This window comes from Channa argus, unplaced genomic scaffold (genome assembly GCF_033026475.1).
Source record: "Channa argus isolate prfri unplaced genomic scaffold, Channa argus male v1.0 Contig035, whole genome shotgun sequence".
Taxonomy (NCBI): Eukaryota; Metazoa; Chordata; class Actinopteri; order Anabantiformes; family Channidae; genus Channa; species Channa argus.
Window position 1 is genome coordinate 425,840 of NW_027125254.1, and position 21,460 is coordinate 447,299.

Here is a 21,460-nt window from a genome sequence, read left to right on the forward strand (position 1 = left end):
TGGAAAGTACAAACTTCCACGGGTTTTTCATGGTCGTAGGAACAGAGTGACACTTAAGCAAAGGAAGCTATTATCAATCACCCTCACTGAGCTGTTTTGCACAAGAAACATTTTCCTGCATGTACATATGCACACAATGATATCGAAGAGTATCTGACACAACATCACATTCACAAATGCTTCAACGCTGTCTATGGGCTTTACAATTGTGAAGTTTTCACATGTCCTGTTTTACAATCAAGTCTCCCTTCCTCACTGTCCTAGCTCACCTAACCTTTCGAAACCCACCCTAGTTCAGACCAAGTGACCTAATGGACAAAGCATCTGACTTCAAATAGGAAGATTGAAGGGTCGAGTCCCTTTGTGGTTGCTCTTCTTGTACTTACTCACTGGATGTGCCTGGAAAATCTTTTTTTCCGTGTGTTTCAAGGTTGCAAAAACAGGGTAACATTCAAGCGAAAAGGTTTTATCAATCACACTTCTTCACTGCTAAAGAGGTATGCACAAATAGCAATTATCTTCCGGAACTCAATGTGCTGCTCTTAAGACCAGGATGTTCAATTGAGAAGGTTAGAGCGTAGAGGCGATGGTGCCAGTGGCTGATCTTCTTTCTTGCCCCTAATCTCTACTTACAAAAAATCTGAATTCCCATCTGTCTGCAGTGCTCATTTGAAAAAAGAAACAAATCTACAAGAGGCCCTATTACAAGTCAGTACATGAGATCAGCAAAGACCCACTTCCTTGAATTAAAATGATTTCATCTCCAACTGTTTGGCCATGGAACTACATCATCTCTGATGTCCAAAAGACAGGATTATGACGTCACCCATTATGAAAGGGCCATCGTATGTCAGACAAAATCACTGAGACATTGACGCAGCTGTGCAGCTGGGAAAATGACTCTTTTGCAGCATGCTGGGCCGGTTAGCTCAGATGGTTAGAGAGTGGTGCTAATAACGCCAAGGTCATGGGTTCCATCCCCATACTGGCAATTGCAAAGCACGATGCAAGCAACTCTTTCCAAGGCAAGATTAATCCTGACTGCACGGTTGCTTGCTTTTCACATGCTACATAAACCTGGCCTTTTGAGTTATCAACCAGGTAACATTGCTGACTGAACTGTCTTGCATAAGAAACCTTTCCCGCATTTCCTTTTTAGTTAATGATATCAAAGAATACTCACATAATTTCACATTCCCAGATAGTTCAACGCTGTCTACAGGTTTTGCAATTCAAAAAATTATTCACATGTACGTTTTTACAATCAAGTCTCCCTTCCTCACTCACCCAGCTCCTCTAGCCTCCTGAAACAAACCTCTGTTCAGACCACACAGTCTAATGAGCACGGCTTCAGTCCTTTGAAAGACTCGGTTCCGACCACGTGGCCTAATGGACAAGGCGTCTGACTTCGGATCAGAAGATTGAGGGTTCGAGTCCCTTCGTGGTTGAGCTTCCAGTCCTTTCTGTTTGATGTGCCTGGAAAGTACAAACTTCCACGGGTTTTTCATGGTCGTAGGAACAGAGTGACACTTAAGCAAAGGAAGCTATTATCAATCACCCTCACTGAGCTGTTTTGCACAAGAAACATTTTCCTGCATGTACATATGCACACAATGATATCGAAGAGTATCTGACACAACATCACATTCACAAATGCTTCAACGCTGTCTATGGGCTTTACAATTGTGAAGTTTTCACATGTCCTGTTTTACAATCAAGTCTCCCTTCCTCACTGTCCTAGCTCACCTAACCTTTCGAAACCCACCCTAGTTCAGACCAAGTGACCTAATGGACAAAGCATCTGACTTCAAATAGGAAGATTGAAGGGTCGAGTCCCTTTGTGGTTGCTCTTCTTGTACTTACTCACTGGATGTGCCTGGAAAATCTTTTTTTCCGTGTGTTTCAAGGTTGCAAAAACAGGGTAACATTCAAGCGAAAAGGTTTTATCAATCACACTTCTTCACTGCTAAAGAGGTATGCACAAATAGCAATTATCTTCCGGAACTCAATGTGCTGCTCTTAAGACCAGGATGTTCAATTGAGAAGGTTAGAGCGTAGAGGCGATGGTGCCAGTGGCTGATCTTCTTTCTTGCCCCTAATCTCTACTTACAAAAAATCTGAATTCCCATCTGTCTGCAGTGCTCATTTGAAAAAAGAAACAAATCTACAAGAGGCCCTATTACAAGTCAGTACATGAGATCAGCAAAGACCCACTTCCTTGAATTAAAATGATTTCATCTCCAACTGTTTGGCCATGGAACTGCATCATCTCTGATGTCCAAAAGACAGGATTATGACGTCACCCATTATGAAAGGGCCATCGTATCTCAGACAAAATCACTGAGACATTGACGCAGCTGTGCAGCTGGGAAAATGACTCCTTTGCAGCATGCTGGGCCGGTTAGCTCAGATGGTTAGAGCGTGGTGCTAATAACGCCAAGGTCATGGGTTCAATCCCCATACTGGCCATTGAAAAGCACGATGCAAGCAACTCTTTCCAAGGCAAGATTAATCCTGACTGCACGGTTGCTTGCTTTTCACATGCTACATAAACCTGGCCTTTTGAGTTATCAACCAGGTAACATTGCTGACTGAACTGTCTTGCATAAGAAACCTTTCCCGCATTTCCTTTTTAGTTAATGATATCAAAGAATACTCACATAATTTCACATTCCCAGATAGTTCAACGCTGTCTACAGGTTTTGCAATTCAAAAAATTATTCACATGTACGTTTTTACAATCAAGTCTCCCTTCCTCACTCACCCAGCTCCTCTAGCCTCCTGAAACAAACCTCTGTTCAGACCACACAGTCTAATGAGCACGGCTTCAGTCCTTTGAAAGACTCGGTTCCGACCACGTGGCCTAATGGACAAGGCGTCTGACTTCGGATCAGAAGATTGAGGGTTCGAGTCCCTTCGTGGTTGAGCTTCCAGTCCTTTCTGTTTGATGTGCCTGGAAAGTACAAACTTCCACGGGTTTTTCATGGTCGTAGGAACAGAGTGACACTTAAGCAAAGGAAGCTATTATCAATCACCCTCACTGAGCTGTTTTGCACAAGAAACATTTTCCTGCATGTACATATGCACACAATGATATCGAAGAGTATCTGACACAACATCACATTCACAAATGCTTCAACGCTGTCTATGGGCTTTACAATTGTGAAGTTTTCACATGTCCTGTTTTACAATCAAGTCTCCCTTCCTCACTGTCCTAGCTCACCTAACCTTTCGAAACCCACCCTAGTTCAGACCAAGTGACCTAATGGACAAAGCATCTGACTTCAAATAGGAAGATTGAAGGGTCGAGTCCCTTTGTGGTTGCTCTTCTTGTACTTACTCACTGGATGTGCCTGGAAAATCTTTTTTTCCGTGTGTTTCAAGGTTGCAAAAACAGGGTAACATTCAAGCGAAAAGGTTTTATCAATCACACTTCTTCACTGCTAAAGAGGTATGCACAAATAGCAATTATCTTCCGGAAGTCAATGTGCTGCTCTTAAGACCTGGATGTTCAATTGAGAAGGTTAGAGCGTAGAGGCGATGGTGCCAGTGGCTGATCTTCTTTCTTGCCCCTAATCTCTACTTACAAAAAATCTGAATTCCCATCTGTCTGCAGTGCTCATTTGAAAAAAGAAACAAATCTACAAGAGGCCCTATTACAAGTCAGTACATGAGATCAGCAAAGACCCACTTCCTTGAATTAAAATGATTTCATCTCCAACTGTTTGGCCATGGAACTGCATCATCTCTGATGTCCAAAAGACAGGATTATGACGTCACCCATTATGAAAGGGCCATCGTATCTCAGACAAAATCACTGAGACATTGACGCAGCTGTGCAGCTGGGAAAATGACTCTTTTGCAGCATGCTGGGCCGGTTAGCTCAGATGGTTAGAGCGTGGTGCTAATAACGCCAAGGTCATGGGTTCAATCCCCATACTGGCCATTGAAAAGCACGATGCAAGCAACTCTTTCCAAGGCAAGATTAATCCTGACTGCACGGTTGCTTGCTTTTCACATGCTACATAAACCTGGCCTTTTGAGTTATCAACCAGGTAACATTGCTGACTGAACTGTCTTGCATAAGAAACCTTTCCCGCATTTCCTTTTTAGTTAATGATATCAAAGAATACTCACATAATTTCACATTCCACGATAGTTCAACGCTGTCTACAGGTTTTGCAATTCAAAAAATTATTCACATGTACGTTTTTACAATCAAGTCTCCCTTCCTCACTCACCCAGCTCCTCTAGCCTCCTGAAACAAACCTCTGATCAAGACCACACAGTCTAATGAGCACGGCTTCAGTCCTTTGAAAGACTCGGTTCCGACCACGTGGCCTAATGGACAAGGCGTCTGACTTCGTATCAGAAGATTGAGGGTTCGAATCGCTTCGTGGTTGAGCTTCCAGTCCTTGCTGTTTGATGTGCCTGGAAATTACAAACTTCCATGGGTATTTCATGGTTGTAGGAACAGAGTGACACTTAAGCAAAGGAAGCTATTATCAATCACCCTCACTGAGCTGTTTTGCACAAGAAACATTTTCCTGCATGTACTTATGCACACAATGATATCGAAGAGTATCTGACACAACATCACATTCACAAATGCTTCAACGCTGTCTATGGGCTTTACAATTGTGAAGTTTTCACATGTCCTGTTTGACAATCAAGTCTCCCTTCCTCACTGTCCTAGCTCCCCTAACCTTTCGAAACCCACCCTAGTTCAGACCAAGTGACCTAATGGACAAAGCATCTGACTTCAAATAGGAAGATTGAAGGGTCGAGTCCCTTTGTGGTTGCTCTTCTTGTACTTACTCACTGGATGTGCCTGGAAAATCTTTTTTTCCGTGTGTTTCAAGGTTGCAAAAACAGGGTAACATTCAAGCGAAAAGGTTTTATCAATCACACTTCTTCACTGCTAAAGAGGTATGCACAAATAGCAATTATCTTCCGGAACTCAATGTGCTGCTCTTAAGACCAGGATGTTCAATTGAGAAGGTTAGAGCGTAGAGGCGATGGTGCCAGTGGCTGATCTTCTTTCTTGCCCCTAATCTCTACTTACAAAAAATCTGAATTCCCATCTGTCTGCAGTGCTCATTTGAAAAAAGAAACAAATCTACAAGAGGCCCTATTACAAGTCAGTACATGAGATCAGCAAAGACCCACTTCCTTGAATTAAAATGATTTCATCTCCAACTGTTTGGCCATGGAACTGCATCATCTCTGATGTCCAAAAGACAGGATTATGACGTCACCCATTATGAAAGGGCCATCGTATCTCAGACAAAATCACTGAGACATTGACGCAGCTGTGCAGCTGGGAAAATGACTCTTTTGCAGCATGCTGGGCCGGTTAGCTCAGATGGTTAGAGGGTGGTGCTAATAACGCCAAGGTCATGGGTTCAATCCCCATACTGGCCATTGAAAAGCACGATGCAAGCAACTCTTTCCAAGGCAAGATTAATCCTGACTGCACGGTTGCTTGCTTTTCACATGCTACATAAACCTGGCCTTTTGAGTTATCAACCAGGTAACATTGCTGACTGAACTGTCTTGCATAAGAAACCTTTCCCGCATTTCCTTTTTAGTTAATGATATCAAAGAATACTCACATAATTTCACATTCCACGATAGTTCAACGCTGTCTACAGGTTTTGCAATTCAAAAAATTATTCACATGTACGTTTTTACAATCAAGTCTCCCTTCCTCACTCACCCAGCTCCTCTAGCCTCCTGAAACAAACCTCTGTTCAGACCACACAGTCTAATGAGCACGGCTTCAGTCCTTTGAAATACTCGGTTCCGACCACGTGGCCTAATGGACAAGGCGTCTGACTTCGGATCAGAAGATTGAGGGTTCGAGTCCCTTCGTGGTTGAGCTTCCAGTCCTTTCTGTTTGATGTGCCTGGAAAGTACAAACTTCCATGGGTTTTTCATGGTCGTAGGAACAGAGTGACACTTAAGCAAAGGAAGCTATTATCAATCACCCTCACTGAGCTGTTTTGCACAAGAAACATTTTCCTGCATGTACATATGCACACAATGATATCGAAGAGTATCTGACACAACATCACATTCACAAATGCTTCAACGCTGTCTATGGGCTTTACAATTGTGAAGTTTTCACATGTCCTGTTTTACAATCAAGTCTCCCTTCCTCACTGTCCTAGCTCCCCTAACCTTTCGAAACCCACCCTAGTTCAGACCAAGTGACCTAATGGACAAAGCATCTGACTTCAAATAGGAAGATTGAAGGGTCGAGTCCCTTTGTGGTTGCTCTTCTTGTACTTACTCACTGGATGTGCCTGGAAAATCTTTTTTTCCGTGTGTTTCAAGGTTGCAAAAACAGGGTAACATTCAAGCGAAAAGGTTTTATCAATCACACTTCTTCACTGCTAAAGAGGTATGCACAAATAGCAATTATCTTCCGGAACTCAATGTGCTGCTCTTAAGACCAGGATGTTCAATTGAGAAGGTTAGAGCGTAGAGGCGATGGTGCCAGTGGCTGATCTTCTTTCTTGCCCCTAATCTCTACTTACAAAAAATCTGAATTCCCATCTGTCTGCAGTGCTCATTTGAAAAAAGAAACAAATCTACAAGAGGCCCTATTACAAGTCAGTACATGAGATCAGCAAAGACCCACTTCCTTGAATTAAAATGATTTCATCTCCAACTGTTTGGCCATGGAACTGCATCATCTCTGATGTCCAAAAGACAGGATTATGACGTCACCCATTATGAAAGGGCCATCGTATCTCAGACAAAATCACTGAGACATTGACGCAGCTGTGCAGCTGGGAAAATGACTCTTTTGCAGCATGCTGGGCCGGTTAACTCAGATGGTTAGAGCGTGGTGCTAATAACGCCAAGGTCATGGGTTCAATCCCCATACTGGCCATTGAAAAGCACGATGCAAGCAACTCTTTCCAAGGCAAGATTAATCCTGACTGCACGGTTGCTTGCTTTTCACATGCTACATAAACCTGGCCTTTTGAGTTATCAACCAGGTAACATTGCTGACTGAACTGTCTTGCATAAGAAACCTTTCCCGCATTTCCTTTTTAGTTAATGATATCAAAGAATACTCACATAATTTCACATTCCCAGATAGTTCAACGCTGTCTACAGGTTTTGCAATTCAAAAAATTATTCACATGTACGTTTTTACAATCAAGTCTCCCTTCCTCACTCACCCAGCTCCTCTAGCCTCCTGAAACAAACCTCTGATCAAGACCACACAGTCTAATGAGCACGGCTTCAGTCCTTTGAAAGACTCGGTTCCGACCACGTGGCCTAATGGACAAGGCGTCTGACTTCGTATCAGAAGATTGAGGGTTCGAGTCGCTTCGTGGTTGAGCTTCCAGTCCTTGCTGTTTGATGTGCCTGGAAATTACAAACTTCCATGGGTTTTTCATGGTTGTAGGAACAGAGTGACACTTAAGCAAAGGAAGCTATTATCAATCACCCTCACTGAGCTGTTTTGCACAAGAAACATTTTCCTGCATGTACTTATGCACACAATGATATCGAAGAGTATCTGACACAACATCACATTCACAAATGCTTCAACGCTGTCTATGGGCTTTACAATTGTGAAGTTTTCACATGTCCTGTTTTACAATCAAGTCTCCCTTCCTCACTGTCCTAGATCCCCTAACCTTTCGAAACCCACCCTAGTTCAGACCAAGTGACCTAATGGACAAAGCATCTGACTTCAAATAGGAAGATTGAAGGGTCGAGTCCCTTTGTGGTTGCTCTTCTTGTACTTACTCACTGGATGTGCCTGGAAAATCTTTTTTTCCGTGTGTTTCAAGGTTGCAAAAACAGGGTAACATTCAAGCGAAAAGGTTTTATCAATCACACTTCTTCACTGCTAAAGAGGTATGCACAAATAGCAATTATCTTCCGGAACTCAATGTGCTGCTCTTAAGACCAGGATGTTCAATTGAGAAGGTTAGAGCGTAGAGGCGATGGTGCCAGTGGCTGATCTTCTTTCTTGCCCCTAATCTCTACTTACAAAAAATCTGAATTCCCATCTGTCTGCAGTGCTCATTTGAAAAAAGAAACAAATCTACAAGAGGCCCTATTACAAGTCAGTACATGAGATCAGCAAAGACCCACTTCCTTGAATTAAAATGATTTCATCTCCAACTGTTTGGCCATGGAACTACATCATCTCTGATGTCCAAAAGACAGGATTATGACGTCACCCATTATGAAAGGGCCATCGTATGTCAGACAAAATCACTGAGACATTGACGCAGCTGTGCAGCTGGGAAAATGACTCTTTTGCAGCATGCTGGGCCGGTTAGCTCAGATGGTTAGAGAGTGGTGCTAATAACGCCAAGGTCATGGGTTCCATCCCCATACTGGCAATTGAAAAGCACGATGCAAGCAACTCTTTCCAAGGCAAGATTAATCCTGACTGCACAGTTGCTTGCTTTTCACATGCTACATAAACCTGGCCTTTTGAGTTATCAACCAGGTAACATTGCTGACTGAACTGTCTTGCATAAGAAACCTTTCCCGCATTTCCTTTTTAGTTAATGATATCAAAGAATACTCACATAATTTCACATTCCCAGATAGTTCAACGCTGTCTACAGGTTTTGCAATTCAAAAAATTATTCACATGTACGTTTTTACAATCAAGTCTCCCTTCCTCACTCACCCAGCTCCTCTAGCCTCCTGAAACAAACCTCTGTTCAGACCACACAGTCTAATGAGCACGGCTTCAGTCCTTTGAAAGACTCGGTTCCGACCACGTGGCCTAATGGACAAGGCGTCTGACTTCGGATCAGAAGATTGAGGGTTCGAGTCCCTTCGTGGTTGAGCTTCCAGTCCTTTCTGTTTGATGTGCCTGGAAAGTACAAACTTCCACGGGTTTTTCATGGTCGTAGGAACAGAGTGACACTTAAGCAAAGGAAGCTATTATCAATCACCCTCACTGAGCTGTTTTGCACAAGAAACATTTTCCTGCATGTACATATGCACACAATGATATCGAAGAGTATCTGACACAACATCACATTCACAAATGCTTCAACGCTGTCTATGGGCTTTACAATTGTGAAGTTTTCACATGTCCTGTTTTACAATCAAGTCTCCCTTCCTCACTGTCCTAGCTCCCCTAACCTTTCGAAACCCACCCTAGTTCAGACCAAGTGACCTAATGGACAAAGCATCTGACTTCAAATAGGAAGATTGAAGGGTCGAGTCCCTTTGTGGTTGCTCTTCTTGTACTTACTCACTGGATGTGCCTGGAAAATCTTTTTTTCCGTGTGTTTCAAGGTTGCAAAAACAGGGTAACATTCAAGCGAAAAGGTTTTATCAATCACACTTCTTCACTGCTAAAGAGGTATGCACAAATAGCAATTATCTTCCGGAACTCAATGTGCTGCTCTTAAGACCAGGATGTTCAATTGAGAAGGTTAGAGCGTAGAGGCGATGGTGCCAGTGGCTGATCTTCTTTCTTGCCCCTAATCTCTACTTACAAAAAATCTGAATTCCCATCTGTCTGCAGTGCTCATTTGAAAAAAGAAACAAATCTACAAGAGGCCCTATTACAAGTCAGTACATGAGATCAGCAAAGACCCACTTCCTTGAATTAAAATGATTTCATCTCCAACTGTTTGGCCATGGAACTGCATCATCTCTGATGTCCTAAAGACAGGATTATGACGTCACCCATTATGAAAGGGCCATCGTATCTCAGACAAAATCACTGAGACATTGACGCAGCTGTGCAGCTGGGAAAATGACTCTTTTGCAGCATGCTGGGCCGGTTAGCTCAGATGGTTAGAGCGTGGTGCTAATAACGCCAAGGTCATGGGTTCAATCCCCATACTGGCCACGATGCAAGCAACTCTTTCCAAGGCAAGATTAATCCTGACTGCATGGTTGCTTGCTTTTCACATGCTACATAAACCTGGCCTTTTGAGTTATCAACCAGGTAACATGGCTGACTGAACTGTCTTGCATAAGAAACCTTTCCCGCATTTCCTTTTTAGTTAATGATATCAAAGAATACTCACATAATTTCACATTCCCAGATAGTTCAACGCTGTCTACAGGTTTTGCAATTCAAAAAATTATTCACATGTACGTTTTTACAATCAAGTCTCCCTTCCTCACTCACCCAGCTCCTCTAGCCTCCTGAAACAAACCTCTGTTCAGACCACACAGTCTAATGAGCACGGCTTCAGTCCTTTGAAAGACTCGGTTCCGACCACGTGGCCTAATGGACAAGGCGTCTGACTTCGGATCAGAAGATTGAGGGTTAGAGTCCCTTCGTGGTTGAGCTTCCAGTCCTTGCTGTTTGATGTGCCTGGAAAGTACAAACTTCCATGGGTTTTTCATGGTCGTAGGAACAGAGTGACACTTAAGCAAAGGAAGCTATTATCAATCACCCTCACTGAGCTGTTTTGCACAAGAAACATTTTCCTGCATGTACTTATGCACACAATGATATCGAAGAGTATCTGACACAACATCACATTCACAAATGCTTCAACGCTGTCTATGGGCTTTACAATTGTGAAGTTTTCACATGTCCTGTTTTACAATCAAGTCTCCCTTCCTCACTGTCCTAGCTCCCCTAACCTTTCGAAACCCACCCTAGTTCAGAGCAAGTGACCTAATGGACAAAGCATCTGACTTCAAATAGGAAGATTGAAGGGTCGAGTCCCTTTGTGGTTGCTCTTCTGTACTTACTCAATGGATGTGCCTGGAAAATCTTTTTTTCCGTGTGTTTCAAGGTTGCAGAAACAGGGTAACATTCAAGCGAAAAGGTTTTATCAATCACACTTCTTCACTGCTAAAGAGGTATGCACAAATAGCAATTATCTTCCGGAAGTCAAATTTGCTGCTCTTAAGACCAGGATGTTCAATTGAGAAGGTTAGAGCGTAGAGGCGATGGTGCCAGTGGCTGATCTTCTTTCTTGCCCCTAATCTCTAATTACAAAAAATCTGAATTCCCATCTGTCTGCAGTGCTCATTTGAAAAAAGAAACAAATCTACAAGAGGCCCTATTACAAGTCAGTACATGAGATCAGCAAAGACCCACTTCCTTGAATTAAAATGATTTCATCTCCAACTGTTTGGCCATGGAAATGCATCATCTCTGATGTCCAAAAGACAGGATTATGACGTCACCCATTATGAAAGGGCCATCGTATCTCAGACAAAATCACTGAGACATTGACGCAGCTGTGCAGCTGGGAAAATGACTCTTTTGCAGCATGCTGGGCCGGTTAGCTCAGATGGTTAGAGCGTGGTGCTAATAACGCCAAGGTCATGGGTTCAATCCCCATACTGGCCATTGAAAAGCACGATGCAAGCAACTCTTTCCAAGGCAAGATTAATCCTGACTGCATGGTTGCTTGCTTTTCACATGCTACATAAACCTGGCCTTTTGAGTTATCAACCAGGTAACATGGCTGACTGAACTGTCTTGCATAAGAAACCTTTCCCGCATTTCCTTTTTAGTTAATGATATCAAAGAATACTCACATAATTTCACATTCCCAGATAGTTCAACGCTGTCTACAGGTTTTGCAATTCAAAAAATTATTCACATGTCCTGTTTTACAATCAAGTCTCCCTTCCTCACTGTCCTAGCTCCCCTAACCTTTCGAAACCCACCCTAGTTCAGACCAAGTGACCTAATGGACAAAGCATCTGACTTCAAATAGGAAGATTGAAGGGTCGAGTCCCTTTGTGGTTGCTCTTCTTGTACTTACTCAATGGATGTGCCTGGAAAATCTTTTTTTCCGTGTGTTTCAAGGTTGCAGAAACAGGGTAACATTCAAGCGAAAAGGTTTTATCAATCACACTTCTTCACTGCTAAAGAGGTATGCACAAATAGCAATTATCTTCCGGAAGTCAAATTTGCTGCTCTTAAGACCAGGATGTTCAATTGAGAAGGTTAGAGCGTAGAGGCGATGGTGCCAGTGGCTGATCTTCTTTCTTGCCCCTAATCTCTACTTACAAAAAATCTGAATTCCCATCTGTCTGCAGTGCTCATTTGAAAAAAGAAACAAATCTACAAGAGGCCCTATTACAAGTCAGTACATGAGATCAGCAAAGACCCACTTCCTTGAATTAAAATGATTTCATCTCCAACTGTTTGGCCATGGAACTACATCATCTCTGATGTCCAAAGACAGGATTATGACGTCACCCATTATGAAAGGGCCATCGTATGTCAGACAAAATCACTGAGACATTGACGCAGCTGTGCAGCTGGGAAAATGACTCCTTTGCAGCATGCTGGGCCGGTTAGCTCAGATGGTTAGAGCGTGGTGCTAATAACGCCCAGGTCATGGGTTCAATCCCCATACTGGCCATTGAAAAGCACGATGCAAGCAACTCTTTCCAAGGCAAGATTAATCCTGATTGCACGGTTGCTTGCTTTTCACATGCTACATAAACCTGGCCTTTTGAGTTATCAACCAGGTAACATTGCTGACTGAACTGTCTTGCATAAGAAACCTTTCCCGCATTTCCTTTTTAGTTAATGATATCAAAGAATACTCACATAATTTCACATTCCCAGATAGTTCAACGCTGTCTACAGGTTTTGCAATTCAAAAAATTATTCACATGTACGTTTTTACAATCAAGTCTCCCTTCCTCACTCACCCAGCTCCTCTAGCCTCCTGAAACAAACCTCTGTTCAGACCACACAGTCTAATGAGCACGGCTTCAGTCCTTTGAAAGACTCGGTTCCGACCACGTGGCCTAATGGACAAGGCGTCTGACTTCGGATCAGAAGATTGAGGGGTCGAGTTGCTTCGTGGTTGAGCTTCCAGTCCTTGCTTTTTGATTTGCCTGTAAAGTACCAACTTCCATGGGTTTTTCATGGTTGTAGGAACAGAGTGACACTTAAGCAAAGGAAGCTATTATCAATCTCCCTCACTGAGCTGTTTTGCACAAGAAACATTTTCCTGCATGTACTTATGCACACAATGATATCGAAGAGTATCTGACACAACATCACATTCACAAATGCTTCAACGCTGTCTATGGGCTTTACAATTGTGAAGTTTTCACATGTCCTGTTTTACAATCAAGTCTCCCTTCCTCACTGTCCTAGCTCCCCTAACCTTTCGAAACCCACCGTAGTTCAGACCAAGTGACCTAATGGACAAAGCATCTGACTTCAAATAGGAAGATTGAAGGGTCGAGTCCCTTTGTGGTTGCTCTTCTTGTACTTACTCACTGGATGTGCCTTGAAAATCTTTTTTTCCGTGTGTTTCAAGGTTGCAAAAACAGGGTAACATTCAAGCGAAAAGGTTTTATCAATCACACTTCTTCACTGCTAAAGAGGTATGCACAAATAGCAATTATCTTCCGGAAGTCAAATTTGCTGCTCTTAAGACCAGGATGTTCAATTGAGAAGGTTAGAGCGTAGAGGCGATGGTGCCAGTGGCTGATCTTCTTTCTTGCCCCTAATCTCTACTTACAAAAAATCTGAATTCCCATCTGTCTGCAGTGCTCATTTAAAAAAAAAAGAAACAAATCTACAAGAGGCCCTATTACAAGTCAGTACATGAGATCAGCAAAGACCCACTTCCTTGAATTAAAATGATTTCATCTCCAACTGTTTGGCCATGGAACTGCATCATCTCTGATGTCCAAAAGACAGGATTATGACGTCACCCATTATGAAAGGGCCATCGTATCTCAGACAAAATCACTGAGACATTGACGCAGCTGTGCAGCTGGGAAAATGACTCTTTTGCAGCATGCTGGGCCGGTTAGCTCAGATGGTTAGAGCGTGGTGCTAATAACGCCAAGGTCATGGGTTCCATCCCCATACTGGCCATTGAAAAGCACGATGCAAGCAACTCTTTCCAAGGCAAGATTAATCCTGACTGCACGGTTGCTTGCTTTTCACATGCTACATAAACCTGGCCTTTTGAGTTATCAACCAGGTAACATTGCTGACTGAACTGTCTTGCATAAGAAACCTTTCCCGCATTTCCTTTTTAGTTAATGATATCAAAGAATACTCACATAATTTCACATTCCCAGATAGTTCAACGCTGTCTACAGGGTTTGCAATTCAAAAAATTATTCACATGTACGTTTTTACAATCAAGTCTCCCTTCCTCACTCACCCAGCTCCTCTAGCCTCCTGAAACAAACCTCTGTTCAGACCACACAGTATAATGAGCACGGCTTCAGTCCTTTGAAAGACTCGGTTCCGACCACGTGGCCTAATGGACAAGGCGTCTGACTTCGGATCAGAAGATTGAGGGTTCGAGTCCCTTCGTGGTTGAGCTTCCAGTCCTTGCTGTTTGATGTTCCTGGAAAGTACCAACTTCCATGGGTTTTTCATGGTTGTAGGAACAGAGTGACACTTAAGCAAAGGAAGCTATTATCAATCTCCCTCACTGAGCTGTTTTGCACAAGAAACATTTTCCTGCATGTACTTATGCACACAATGATATCGAAGAGTATCTGACACAACATCACATTCACAAATGCTTCAACGCTGTCTATGGGCTTTACAATTGTGAAGTTTTCACATGTCCTGTTTTACAATCAAGTCTCCCTTCCTCACTGTCCTAGCTCCCCTAACCTTTCGAAACCCACCCTAGTTCAGACCAAGTGACCTAATGGACAAAGCATCTGACTTCAAATAGGAAGATTGAAGGGTCGAGTCCCTTTGTGGTTGCTCTTCTTGTACTTACTCACTGGATGTGCCTGGAAAATCTTTTTTTTCGTGTGTTTCAAGGTTGCAGAAACAGGGTAACATTCAAGCGAAAAGGTTTTATCAATCACACTTCTTCACTGCTAAAGAGGTATGCACAAATAGCAATTATCTTCCGGAAGTCAATGTGCTGCTCTTAAGACCAGGATGTTCAATTGAGAAGGTTAGAGCGTAGAGGCGATGGTGCCAGTGGCTGATCTTCTTTCTTGCCCCTAATCTCTACTTACAAAAAATCTGAATTCCCATCTGTCTGCAGTGCTCATTTGAAAAAAGAAACAAATCTACAAGAGGCCCTATTACAAGTCAGTACATGAGATCAGCAAAGACCCACTTCCTTGAATTAAAATGATTTCATCTCCAACTGTTTGGCCATGGAACTGCATCATCTCTGATGTCCAAAAGAAAGGATTATGACGTCACCCATTATGAAAGGCCCATCGTATCTCAGACAAAATCACTGAGACATTGACGCAGCTGTGCAGCTGGGAAAATGACTCTTTTGCAGCATGCTGGGCCGATTAGCTCAGATGGTCAGAGCGTGGTGCTAATAACGCCAAGGTCATGGGTTCCATCCCCATACTGGCCATTGAAAAGCACGATGCAAGCAACTCTTTCCAAGGCAAGATTAATCCTGACTGCACGGTTGCTTGCTTTTCACATGCTACATAAACCTGGCCTTTTGAGTTATCAACCAGGTAACATTGCTGACTGAACTGTCTTGCATAAGAAACCTTTCCCGCATTTCCTTTTTAGTTAATGATATCAAAGAATACTCACATAATTTCACACTCCCAGATAGTTCAACGCTGTCTACAGGTTTTGCAATTCAAAAAATTATTCACATGTACGTTTTTACAATCAAGTCTCCCTTCCTCACTCACCCAGCTCCTCTAGCCTCCTGAAACAAACCTCTGTTCAGACCACACAGTCTAATGAGCACGGCTTCAGTCCTTTGAAAGACTCGGTTCAGACCACGTGGCCTAATGGACAAGGCGTCTGACTTCGGATCAGAAGATTGAGGGTTCGAGTCCCTTTGTGGTTGAGCTTCCAGTCCTTGCTGTTTGATGTGCCTGGAAAGTACAAACTTCCATGGGTTTTTCATGGTTGTAGGAACAGAGTGACACTTAAGCAAAGGAAGCTATTATCAATCTCCCTCACTGAGCTGTTTTGCACAAGAAACATTTTCCTGCATGTACTTATGCACACAATGATATCGAAGAGTATCTGACACAACATCACATTCACAAATGCTTCAACGCTGTCTATGGGCTTTACAATTGTGAAGTTTTCACATGTCCTGTTTTACAATCAAGTCTCCCTTCCTCACTGTCCTAGCTCCCCTAACCTTTCGAAACCCACCCTAGTTCAGACCAAGTGACCTAATGGACAAAGCATCTGACTTCAAATAGGAAGATTGAAGGGTCGAGTCCCTTTGTGGTTGCTCTTCTTGTACTTACTCACTGGATGTGCCTGGAAAATCTTTTTTTCCGTGTGTTTCAAGGTTGCAGAAACAGGGTAACATTCAAGCGAAAAGGTTTTATCAATCACACTTCTTCACTGCTAAAGAGGTATGCACAAATAGCAATTATCTTCCGGAAGTCAATGTGCTGCTCTTAAGACCAGGATGTTCAATTGAGAAGGTTAGAGCGTAGAGGCGATGGTGCCAGTGGCTGATCTTCTTTCTTGCCCCTAATCTCTACTTACAAAAAATCTGAATTCCCATCTGTCTGCAGTGCTCATTTGAAAAAAGAAACAAATCTACAAGAGGCCCTATTACAAGTCAGTACATGAGATCAGCAAAGACCCACTTCCTTGAATTAAAATGATGTCATCTCCAACTGTTTGGCCATGGAACTGCATCATCTCTGATGTCCAAAAGAAAGGATTATGACGTCACCCATTATGAAAGGGCCATCGTATCTCAGACAAAATCACTGAGACATTGACGCAGCTGTGCAGCTGGGAAAATGACTCTTTTGCAGCATGCTGGGCCGATTAGCTCAGATGGTCAGAGCGTGGTGCTAATAACGCCAAGGTCATGGGTTCAATCCCCATACTGGCCATTGAAAAGCACGATGCAAACAACTCTTTCCAAGGCAAGATTAATCCTGACTGCATGATTGCTTGCTTTTCACATGCTACATAAACCTGACCTTTTGAGTTATCAACCAGGTAACATTGCTGACTGAACTGTCTTGCATAAGAAACCTTTCCCGCATTTCCTTTTTAGTTAATGATATCAAAGAATACTCACATAATTTCACACTCCCAGATAGTTCAACGCTGTCTACAGGTTTTGCAATTCAAGAAATTATTCACATGTACGTTTTTACAATCAAGTCTCCCTTCCTCACTCACCCAGCTCCTCTAGCCTCCTGAAACAAACCTCTGTTCAGACCACACAGTCTAATGAGCACGGCTTCAGTCCTTTGAAAGACTCGGTTCAGACCACGTGGCCTAATGGACAAGGCGTCTGACTTCGGATCAGAAGATTGAGGGTTCGAGTCCCTTCGTGGTTGAGCTTCCAGTCCTTGCTGTTTGATGTGCCTGGAAAGTACAAACTTCCATGGGTTTTTCATGGTTGTAGGAACAGAGTGACACTTAAGCAAAGGAAGCTATTATCAATCTCCCTCACTGAGCTGTTTTGCACAAGAAACATTTTCCTGCATGTACTTATGCACACAATGATATCGAAGAGTATCTGACACAACATCACATTCACAAATGCTTCAACGCTGTCTATGGGCTTTACAATTGTGAAGTTTTCACATGTCCTGTTTTACAATCAAGTCTCCCTTCCTCACTGTCCTAGCTCCCTTAACCTTTCGAAACCCACCCTAGTTCAGACCAAGTGACCTAATGGACAAAGCATCTGACTTCAAATAGGAAGATTGAAGGGTCGAGTCCCTTTGTGGTTGCTCTTCTTGTACTTACTCACTGGATGTGCCTGGAAAATCTTTTTTTCCGTGTGTTTCAAGGTTGCAGAAACAGGGTAACATTCAAGCGAAAAGGTTTTATCAATCACACTTCTTCACTGCTAAAGAGGTATGCACAAATAGCAATTATCTTCCGGAAGTCAATGTGCTGCTCTTAAGACCAGGATGTTCAATTGAGAAGGTTAGAGCGTAGAGGTGATGGTGCCAGTGGCTGATCTTCTTTCTTGCCATTAATCTCTACTTACAAAAAATCTGAATTCCCATCTGTCTGCAGTGCTCATTTGAAAAAAGAAACAAATCTACAAGAGGCCCTATTACAAGTCAGTACATGAGATCAGCAAAGACCCACTTCCTTGAATTAAAATGATTTCATCTCCAACTGTTTGGCCATGGAACTGCATCATCTCTGATGTCCAAAAGACAGGATTATGACGTCACCCATTATGAAAGGGCCATCGTATCTCAGACAAAATCACTGAGACATTGACGCAGCTGTGCAGCTGGGAAAATGACTCCTTTGCAGCATGCTGGGCCGGTTAGCTCAGATGGTTAGAGCGTGGTGCTAATAACGCCAAGGTCATGGGTTCAATCCCCATACTGGCCATTGAAAAGCACGATGCAAACAACTCTTTCCAAAGCAAGATTAATCCTGACTGCATGATTGCTTGCTTTTCACATGCTACATAAACCTGACCTTTTGAGTTATCAACCAGGTAACATTGCTGACTGAACTGTCTTGCATAAGAAACCTTTCCCGCATTTCCTTTTTAGTTAATGATATCAAAGAATACTCACATAATTTCACACTCCCAGATAGTTCAACGCTGTCTACAGGTTTTGCAATTCAAAAAATTATTCACATGTACGTTTTTACAATCAAGTCTCCCTTCCTCACTCACCCAGCTCCTCTAGCCTCCTGAAACAAACCTCTGTTCAGACCACACAGTCTAATGAGCACGGCTTCAGTCCTTTGAAAGACTCGGTTCAGACCACGTGGCCTAATGGACAAGGCGTCTGACTTCGGATCAGAAGATTGAGGGTTCGAGTCCCTTCGTGGTTGAGCTTCCAGTCCTTGCTGTTTGATGTGCCTGGAAAGTACAAACTTCCATGGGTTTTTCATGGTTGTAGGAACAGAGTGACACTTAAGCAAAGGAAGCTATTATCAATCTCCCTCACTGAGCTGTTTTGCACAAGAAACATTTTCCTGCATGTACATATGCACACAATGATATCGAAGAGTATCTGACACAACATCACATTCACAAATGCTTCAACGCTGTCTATGGGCTTTACAATTGTGAAGTTTTCACATGTCCTGTTTTACAATCAAGTCTCCCTTCCTCACTGTCCTAGCTCCCCTAACCTTTCGAAACCCACCCTAGTTCAGACCAAGTGACCTAATGGACAAAGCATGTGACTTCAAATAGGAAGATTGAAGGGTCGAGTTCCTTTGTGGTTGCTCTTCTTGTACTTACTCAATGGATGTGCCTGGAAAATCTTTTTTTCCGTGTGTTTCAAGGTTGCAGAAACAGGGTAACATTCAAGCGAAAAGGTTTTATCAATCACACTTCTTCACTGCTAAAGAGGTATGCACAAATAGCAATTATCTTCCGGAAGTCAAATTTGCTGCTCTTAAGACCAGGATGTTCAAATGAGAAGGTTAGAGCGTAGAGGCGATGGTGCCAGTGGCTGATCTTCTTTCTTGCCCCTAATCTCTACTTATAAAAAATTTGAATTCCCATCTGTCTGCAGTGCTCATTTGAAAAAAGAAACAAATCTACAAGAGGCCCTATTACAAGTCAGTACATGAGATCAGCAAAGACCCACTTCCTTGAATTAAAATGATTTCATCTCCAACTGTTTGGCCATGGAACTGCATCATCTCTGATGTCCAAAAGACAGGATTATGACGTCACCCATTATGAAAGGGCCATCGTATGTCAGACAAAATCACTGAGACATTGACGCAGCTGTGCAGCTGGGAAAATGACTCTTTTGGAGCATGCTGGGCCGGTTAGCTCAGATGGTTAGAGAGTGGTGCTAATAACGCCAAGGTCATGGGTTCAATCCCCATACTGGCCATTGAAAAGCACGATGCAAGCAACTCTTTCCAAGGCAAGATTAATCCTGACTGCATGGTTGCTTGCTTTTCACATGCTACATAAACCTGGCCTTTTGAGTTATCAACCAGGTAACATTGCTGACTGAACTGTCTTGCATAAGAAACCTTTCCCGCATTTCCTTTTTAGTTAATGATATCAAAGAATACTCACATAATTTCACATTCCCAGATAGTTCAACGCTGTCTACAGGTTTTACAATTCAAAAAATTATTCACATGTACATTTTTACAATCAAGTCTCCCTTCCTCGCTCACCCAGCTCCTCTAGCCTCCTGAAACAAACCTCTGTTCAGACCACACAGTCTAATGAGCACGGCTTCAGTCCTTTGAAAGACTTGGTTCCGACCACGTGGCCTAATGGACAAGGCGTCTGACTTCGGATCAGAAGATTGAGGGTTCGAGTCCCTTTGTGGTTGAGCTTCCAGTCCTTGCTGTTTGATGTGCCTGGAAAGTACAAACATCCATGGGTTTTTCATGGTTGTAGGAACAGAGTGACACTTAAGCAAAGGAAGCTATTATCAATCACCCTCACTGAGCTGTTTTGCACAAGAAACATTTTCCTGCATGTACTTATGCACACAATGATATCGAAGAGTATCTGACACAACATCACATTCACAAATGCTTCAACGCTGTCTATGGGCTTTACAATTGTGAAGTTTTCACATGTCCTGTTTTACAATCAAATCTCCCTTCCTCACTGTCCTAGCTCCCCTAACCTTTCGAAACCCACCCTAGTTCAGACCAAGTGACCTAATGGACAAAGCATCTGACTTCAAATAGGAAGATTGAAGGGTCGAGTCCCTTTGTGGTTGCTCTTCTTGTACTTACTCACTGGATGTGCCTGGAAAATCTTTTTTTCCGTGTGTTTCAAGGTTGCAGAAACAGGGTAACATTCAAGCGAAAAGGTTTTATCAATCACACTTCTTCACTGCTAAAGAGGTATGCACAAATAGCAATTATCTTCCGGAAGTCAATGTGCTGCTCTTAAGACCAGGATGTTCAATTGAGAAGGATAGAGCGTAGAGGTGATGGTGCCAGTGGCTGATCTTCTTTCTTGCCCCTAATCTCTACTTACAAAAAATCTGAATTCCCATCTGTCTGCAGTGCTCATTTGAAAAAAGAAACAAATCTACAAGAGGCCCTATTACAAGTCAGTACATGAGATCAGCAAAGACCCACTTCCTTGAATTAAAATGATTTCATCTCCAACTGTTTGGCCATGGAACTGCATCATCTCTGATGTCCAAAAGACAGGATTATGACGTCACCCATTATGAAAGGGCCATCGTATCTCAGACAAAATCACTGAGACATTGACGCAGCTGTGCAGCTGGAAAAATGACTCCTTTGCAGCATGCTGGGCCGGTTAGCTCAGATGGTTAGAGCGTGGTGCTAATAACGCCAAGGTCATGGGTTCAATCCCCATACTGGCCATTGAAAAGCACGATGCAAACAACTCTTTCCAAGGCAAGATTAATCCTGACTGCATGATTGCTTGCTTTTCACATGCTACATAAACCTGACCTTTTGAGTTATCAACCAGGTAACATTGCTGACTGAACTGTCTTGCATAAGAAACCTTTCCCGCATTTCCTTTTTAGTTAATGATATCAAAGAATACTCACATAATTTCACACTCCCAGATAGTTCAACGCTGTCTACAGGTTTTGCAATTCA

The 21,460-nt window shown here is 42.8% G+C and overlaps 19 non-coding genes across 19 annotated transcripts; all 19 read left to right on the top strand.

Moving 5' to 3' along the window:
* Positions 1 to 1,375: 1,375 nt before the first annotated feature.
* trnar-ucg (transfer RNA arginine (anticodon UCG)) lies at positions 1,376 to 1,448 on the top strand. Its single transcript has one exon. It is a non-coding gene; the product is annotated as a tRNA-Arg (tRNA).
* Positions 1,449 to 2,395: 947 nt separating this feature from the next.
* trnai-aau (transfer RNA isoleucine (anticodon AAU)) lies at positions 2,396 to 2,469 on the top strand. Its single transcript has one exon. It is a non-coding gene; the product is annotated as a tRNA-Ile (tRNA).
* Positions 2,470 to 2,852: 383 nt separating this feature from the next.
* On the top strand, positions 2,853 to 2,925 carry trnar-ucg (transfer RNA arginine (anticodon UCG)). The gene has a single exon. It is a non-coding gene; the product is annotated as a tRNA-Arg (tRNA).
* Positions 2,926 to 3,872: 947 nt separating this feature from the next.
* On the top strand, positions 3,873 to 3,946 carry trnai-aau (transfer RNA isoleucine (anticodon AAU)). The gene has a single exon. It is a non-coding gene; the product is annotated as a tRNA-Ile (tRNA).
* A 1,861-nt stretch (positions 3,947 to 5,807) lies between these two features.
* Positions 5,808 to 5,880, top strand: trnar-ucg (transfer RNA arginine (anticodon UCG)). The gene has a single exon. It is a non-coding gene; the product is annotated as a tRNA-Arg (tRNA).
* A 2,882-nt stretch (positions 5,881 to 8,762) lies between these two features.
* On the top strand, positions 8,763 to 8,835 carry trnar-ucg (transfer RNA arginine (anticodon UCG)). Its single transcript has one exon. It is a non-coding gene; the product is annotated as a tRNA-Arg (tRNA).
* Positions 8,836 to 9,782: 947 nt separating this feature from the next.
* On the top strand, positions 9,783 to 9,856 carry trnai-aau (transfer RNA isoleucine (anticodon AAU)). Its single transcript has one exon. It is a non-coding gene; the product is annotated as a tRNA-Ile (tRNA).
* Positions 9,857 to 10,229: 373 nt separating this feature from the next.
* trnar-ucg (transfer RNA arginine (anticodon UCG)) lies at positions 10,230 to 10,302 on the top strand. Its single transcript has one exon. It is a non-coding gene; the product is annotated as a tRNA-Arg (tRNA).
* Positions 10,303 to 11,249: 947 nt separating this feature from the next.
* On the top strand, positions 11,250 to 11,323 carry trnai-aau (transfer RNA isoleucine (anticodon AAU)). Its single transcript has one exon. It is a non-coding gene; the product is annotated as a tRNA-Ile (tRNA).
* A 2,434-nt stretch (positions 11,324 to 13,757) lies between these two features.
* Positions 13,758 to 13,831, top strand: trnai-aau (transfer RNA isoleucine (anticodon AAU)). Its single transcript has one exon. It is a non-coding gene; the product is annotated as a tRNA-Ile (tRNA).
* A 383-nt stretch (positions 13,832 to 14,214) lies between these two features.
* On the top strand, positions 14,215 to 14,287 carry trnar-ucg (transfer RNA arginine (anticodon UCG)). Its single transcript has one exon. It is a non-coding gene; the product is annotated as a tRNA-Arg (tRNA).
* Positions 14,288 to 15,691: 1,404 nt separating this feature from the next.
* trnar-ucg (transfer RNA arginine (anticodon UCG)) lies at positions 15,692 to 15,764 on the top strand. The gene has a single exon. It is a non-coding gene; the product is annotated as a tRNA-Arg (tRNA).
* A 947-nt stretch (positions 15,765 to 16,711) lies between these two features.
* On the top strand, positions 16,712 to 16,785 carry trnai-aau (transfer RNA isoleucine (anticodon AAU)). Its single transcript has one exon. It is a non-coding gene; the product is annotated as a tRNA-Ile (tRNA).
* Positions 16,786 to 17,168: 383 nt separating this feature from the next.
* Positions 17,169 to 17,241, top strand: trnar-ucg (transfer RNA arginine (anticodon UCG)). Its single transcript has one exon. It is a non-coding gene; the product is annotated as a tRNA-Arg (tRNA).
* Positions 17,242 to 18,188: 947 nt separating this feature from the next.
* trnai-aau (transfer RNA isoleucine (anticodon AAU)) lies at positions 18,189 to 18,262 on the top strand. The gene has a single exon. It is a non-coding gene; the product is annotated as a tRNA-Ile (tRNA).
* A 383-nt stretch (positions 18,263 to 18,645) lies between these two features.
* trnar-ucg (transfer RNA arginine (anticodon UCG)) lies at positions 18,646 to 18,718 on the top strand. The gene has a single exon. It is a non-coding gene; the product is annotated as a tRNA-Arg (tRNA).
* Positions 18,719 to 19,666: 948 nt separating this feature from the next.
* Positions 19,667 to 19,740, top strand: trnai-aau (transfer RNA isoleucine (anticodon AAU)). Its single transcript has one exon. It is a non-coding gene; the product is annotated as a tRNA-Ile (tRNA).
* Positions 19,741 to 20,123: 383 nt separating this feature from the next.
* trnar-ucg (transfer RNA arginine (anticodon UCG)) lies at positions 20,124 to 20,196 on the top strand. The gene has a single exon. It is a non-coding gene; the product is annotated as a tRNA-Arg (tRNA).
* Positions 20,197 to 21,143: 947 nt separating this feature from the next.
* trnai-aau (transfer RNA isoleucine (anticodon AAU)) lies at positions 21,144 to 21,217 on the top strand. The gene has a single exon. It is a non-coding gene; the product is annotated as a tRNA-Ile (tRNA).
* Positions 21,218 to 21,460: the final 243 nt, after the last annotated feature.